Source organism: Mustela putorius, unplaced genomic scaffold (genome assembly GCF_011764305.1).
Source record: "Mustela putorius furo isolate JIRA1106 unplaced genomic scaffold, ASM1176430v1.1 tig00003899_pilon_pilon_pilon, whole genome shotgun sequence".
Taxonomy (NCBI): domain Eukaryota; kingdom Metazoa; phylum Chordata; class Mammalia; order Carnivora; family Mustelidae; genus Mustela; species Mustela putorius.
Window position 1 is genome coordinate 20202416 of NW_025422048.1, and position 6000 is coordinate 20208415.

Genomic DNA, 6000 nt, shown 5'->3' on the forward strand with positions numbered 1-6000 from the left:
AATTAGAGCCCCATCTCAATGGCCTCATTTCAATTCAATCACCTATTTTTTTTTTATTTTTAAGGTTTTATTTATTTATTTGACAGAGAGAGTCAGCGAGAGCAGGAACACAAGCAGGGAGAGTGGGTGAGAGAGAAGCAATCTTCCTGCTGAGCAGGGAGCCTGATGTGGGGCTTGGTCCCAGGACCCCAGGATCACAACCTGACCCGAAGGCAGGCACTCAACGACTGAGCCACCCAGGAGCCCTCAACCACCTCTTTATAGAACTTACCCCCAGGGGCACCTGTGTGGCTCACTGGGTTAAGGGTCTGCCTTTGTCTCAGTGTGGTGATCTGGGTTCCTGGGACTCTCTGCTCGGCAGGGAGCCTGCTTCCCCCTCTCCCCTATTTGTGCACTCTCTCTCTCTAATAAATGAATAAAATCTTTAAAAAATAACTTATTGCCAAATACAATTACATTCTGAGATACTGGGCATTGGGACTTTAATATATGAATGGGGGGGACACAATTTAGCTCTTCTTAAAAAAATTTGTTTATTTGCAAGAGAGAGTGTATGAGTGGGAGAAGGGGCAGAGGGAGAGGGAGAAGCAGACTCCCCACTGAATAGGCATCTCGGATGTGGGGCTCGATCCCAGGATTCTGGGATCATGACCTGAGCTGAAGATAGACGCTTAATCAACACAACCACCTGGAGTTCTTGCAATTTAATCCTTAATAAGCACCTGCTGTGTGCCAATCACTGTTCTCAGCACTGGGGATCAAGTGGTGAACAAAAATGAAAGTCCCTGCTCTTCTTAAGTTTACATTCTAGCAGTAGAGAGCAATAGTACACTATAAATACATAGTTAAAATATATAGTATGTTAAAAGATACTAAGTGCTATGGGAGAAAAATAAAGCAAAGAAAGGAGATAGGGAGATTTGAGGGGCTGCTGGAATTTCAAATAGTGTGGCTGGGGAGAAACTCTCTGAGAAGGGGACATTTAAGTAAGGACCTGAAGGAGGAGATAGAGTAAGGCATTCATATATCTGGATCATTCTAGGTGGGTAGTATAGCCAGTGCAAAGATCCTGTGTAGAACATGTCCAGTTTGTTGAAGTAACAGCAAGGGGGCCACTGGGGCTGGTGCAGAATGAACTAGGGGGAGTAGCAGGAGATGCAGGGGGGTGGGAGATGGTGGCGCAGATGACTATGTAAGGTCTAATAAGCCCTTGTAATGACTTTGGCTTTTGCTCTGAGTGAGATGGCATGCTAGAAATGTCTCATTCTTCCTTCTTGTGTGTCTCCTTTCCTCTCACACTATTGCCACATTTCAACACTTCCGACACCAGATGTGTGGGTTTTTTCCCCCTACAACAAGGAATTCTCTGTGATGCCATATAGGTGTCCTAGAATTTAATTCCATTCTGACACTGTCTACCTGGAGATAGCATCAGATTCCACTGGTTAAGTGCCCAGTCCCACCAGACTGTTTCCCCCCTCCCACCCGCCTGCAGATACCAACGGCAAGTCCAGGTTGTCACCTGTGCTTCTGACCCACTACTTATAGATCTGAGGGTCCCATGGTTCCCTCTGGGGTTTGATTAGTTTGCTATAGCAGCTCACAAAACTCAGGGAAGCAGTTAGGTTTGTCAGGTTATTAAAGGATATCCTAAAGGATACCGATGAACAGCCAGAAGGAGATGATATATCTACATACGGCAAGGGCTAGGAGGGTCCTGAGTGTAGGATCTCCTGTCCCTCTGGAGTTGGGGTGTGTCACCTTCCCGACATATGGATGTTTTCATCAAGCAGCAAGCTCTCTGGATCCTATACTTTTGGGATCTTTATGGAGGCTTCATTAACTCCATTCAGTCAGTAACTCCATTTCTACTCTTCTCCCTTCTTCTCTTGATGGAGGTGGGGCTGAAAATTCCACTTTCTGGTGACCAGCCTCCACCCAGGAGCCACCCAAGAGCCCACCCAGAGTTGCCTCATTAGAACAAAGGATGCTTCTATCACCCAGGAAATTATAAGTGTTTCAGAACCCGTGTGTCAGGAACCGGGTCGAAGACCAAACATTAGAACAAAAGACGCTCATAGTGCTCTTACCACTTAGGAATTTACAAGGGTTTTAGCTTTGTGCCATGAACTGGGGACATGTATATATATTTTTTCTATTATTTCACAGATGGGAAGCCATTGGGCAAGCTGTGGGTGGCAAGATCTGAGTGAGCGTTTAAAAGAATCTCTCCAGGGGCCCCTAGATGGCTCAGTCAGTTAAACATCTGACTCTTGGTTTCTGGTCAGGTTGTGATCTCCGGGTCATGGAATCCAGCTCCACATTGGGCTCCATGCTCAGCACAGAGTCTGCTAGAGACTCTCTCTCTCACTCTCCCTCTGCACCCCACCCCACCTCCTCCCACCATGCTCTCTCTCTAAAAAAAAAAAACAATAAATAAGTCTTAAAAAAAAAAAAAAAGAGCTACACCAGAATCTTTCTTGCTGCTGTGTTAATAATAGACCAAAAGGGAGCAAGGGTGAAATCAGGGAGACCAGTAAGGGGAGTATTGCAGTTATCTCTTTTCTCTGAATGATATGTGTATACTGTCAGTCATTGGTTTACCAGCTCTAAACATCCTCTAGTGACTTGCTGCACTAATAGGTAGGAGTTAGCTCACTAACACAGCTGTACCGCCACTCTCTTCCTCCAAATACATCACTCTTTTTTTTTTTTAAAAGATTTTATTTATTTATCTGACAGACAGAGATCACAAGTAGGCAGAGAGGCAGGCAGACAGAGAGAGAGGAGGAAGCAGGCTCCCTGCTAAGCAGAGAGCACCATGCGGGGCTTGATCCCAGGACCCTGGGATCATGACCTGAGCTGAAGGCAGAGGTTTTAACCCACTGAGCCACCCAGTCGCCCTCAAATACATCACTCTTTTTACTCTCTTTAATTCTTCTGCTTAGTACACTTTTCCAGGGACAACCATTCTAATGTATATCTTTTGGTTTGTATGTCTTCTGGGTTATCTTTGTGCCTTTATTTATTTATTTAAAAAATTAATTTATTTTCAGCATAACAGTATTCATTATTTTTTAAAAGATTTTATTTATTTATTTAACAGATAGAGATCACGAGTAAGCAGAGAGGCAGGCAGAGAGAGAGAGAGAGAGGAGGAAGCAGGCTCCCTGCTGAGCACAGAGCCCAATGATGCCGATGTGGGACTTGATCCCAGGACCCTGAGATCATGACCTGAGCTGAAGGCAGAGGTTTTAACCCACTGAGCCACCCAGGTGCCCCTCTTTGTGCCTTTATATAAGACACATAAATCTCTGTTTTTTGGTTCCATCATCTACAGATAATATCTCTTGATTCTCTACTTTCTACAATTGGCATATTAGTGCCTCTACACAATTTTCCACCTCCTAATTTCGTGTACTTTCCAATTTCTGTATGCTATGCTTTTACATTAAGTTTGTAAACATTTACTTTATACTTTGTAATCACAATTAAGTTTTCTGTGATTTATCTCTAGGTTGGATTTCAAAAGTTGAAAACCAATAAGGATAGTGTTTACATTATTATGACTATATAAATATATATCTGTGTAAAACCAAAGGATGGGCCTTGATTATATTTTCTTCTTTGTAGTTCCAATGTTACAACCTCTGTTGGTTGTTCTATATCATTCCATGTCCTGGTTGCCTTAATTATTGGAAAATGACATTTTAAAAAAAATTTTTATTTTTTAATTATTTTTTAAAAGATGTTATTTATTTATTTATTCATTTGACAGACAGAGATCAGAAGTAGGCAGAGAGGCAGGCAGAGAGAGCGAGAGAGAGAGAGGGAAGCAGGCTCCCCGCTGAGCAGAAAGCCTGATGTGGGACTCCACCCCTGGATGGAGTCCCAGGGCCCCGAGATCATGACCCAACCCGAAGGCAGCGGCTTAACCCATCTGGAGCCAGATGTGGGGCTTGATCCCAGGACACTGGAATCACGACCTGAGCCGAAGGCAGATGGTTAACCGATTGAACCACCCAGTCACCACCCTCTACGCCGGATTTCTTTATTGCACCTTTTTGGTTTATTTCTTGCATTCTGTGCCTTTAATGTATCCTTAATTTTCATAGCTCATTTAAAAAAAATTATTATTTTAAGTAATCTCTATGCCCCAACATGGGGCTCGAATGCAAGACCCTGAGATGAAGAGTTGCATGTTCTACTGACTGGAGCCAGCCAGGTGCCCCAGTTTTCCTAGCTCTTAACCATACCACACCATCTCTTTTGCTGATTTCCCTTTTTCCTGGAGTCCTCTAATGTTCTGTGTGGCATTTTTCTGGGCTGGTTGGCTCTACAAATTGGTCTTAGTTCTGTGTATTCTGTCAACACACTTCTCTCCATTAAAAAAAAAAAAAGATTTTATTTATTTATTTGAGGGAGGGCAAGTAAGAGAGAGCATGAGAGGGGAGAAGGTCAGAGGGAAAAGCAGACTCCCCAAGGAGCTGGGAGACTGATGCGGACTCTATCCAGAAACTCTGGGATCATGACCTGAGCCGAAGGCAGTTCCTTAACCAACCGAGCCACCCAGACGCCCCCTTCCCTCAATTTTTTTTATCTTCCAGATGACATGTATTGTCATCTGATGTCCCTTTTCTTTGTTGTGGGTTTATACCTTTTAAATCCCTCTACTATAATTCTAATGGTGTCTTAGGAGGGAGAGTAGATTAATGCACATGGTTATTCTTCCGTACTGAACAAATATAGAGCCTTACAATACTTTTTCAAATTTTTATTTTTTAAGTTCTAAAATTAATAATGTTTCTTGTAATTAATTCAGACATTAAGGAAGTGAATAAAATAAAACTTTAAAATTTGTTTACTACCCTCGTACCCCAGAGGTGACACTGTTTGGTAAATATCCTTCCAGACTTCTAAAATATGCATATGCAAAATCATATACATATACACATAGAAAAAATAAGGTTTTTTTTGTTTGATAGAAGTTGGATTTTATAAACATTTAGATACTGGGTTTTTAAACTTAACATATTGGGCATACTTGCATATCAGCACATAGATAGACAATAGATTTTTTGGTGATGGGGGAGGAACAGAGAGATAATCTCAAGAAGACTCCACGCTCCCCTACACGGAGATTGATCCTACAATGCTGAAATCATGACCTGAGCTGAAATCAAGAGTGAGGCTTAACTGACTGAGCCACCCAGGTGCCCCCAAACTTAAATTTTAATGTAAAGTTTTTATTGAAATATATACACATATAGAAAGGCAATGGCATGTTCTTTCTGCATATATGCTATATCTCATTATTTTTAATAGCTGCATAGTACTCCTACCCAATAATTTTGTTTGTTTGTTTGATGACTTTTTCAATTACAAGCAATGCTATACTGAACATCTTGGAACATAGATCTTTGAACTTTTGTGTTAGTATTTCTTTTTTTTTTTTTAAGATTTTTTATTTATTTGACAGACAGAGATCACAAGTAGGCAGAGAGGCAGGCAGAGAGAGAGAGGAGGAAGCAGGCTCCCTGCCAAGTAGAGAGCCTGATGTGGGGCTCCATCCCAGGACCCTGGATCATGACCTGAACTGAAGGCAGAGGCTTTAGCCCACTGAGCCACCCAGGCACCCCAGTGTGTTAGTATTTCTTAATAGAAGTAGATCTGTTGGGTCAATGGCTATGAAATGTAAAAACATTAAGAGATACTACTGAATAGCCCTGCTGAAAAAAAAATTGCCAGTTTACTTTTCTACTAAAGATATTTGAGAGGGTACAAACCTTTGAGGCAAACTCTCCTTAAAAAGTTGGAGATTCTGCTGTGCATAGTTGAGAACTAGACTCTATACTGTTTTTTATTAATATTTAATGACTTCACATGAGCTTGTCTTTTCTGTCTTTGAATATTAGAATATTTCAAGTTCCTTAGAGGCTGGGATCATGTCATATACTTCCTTGGTATTTCCTATAGTGCTTAGTACAGTCTGGGCAAACT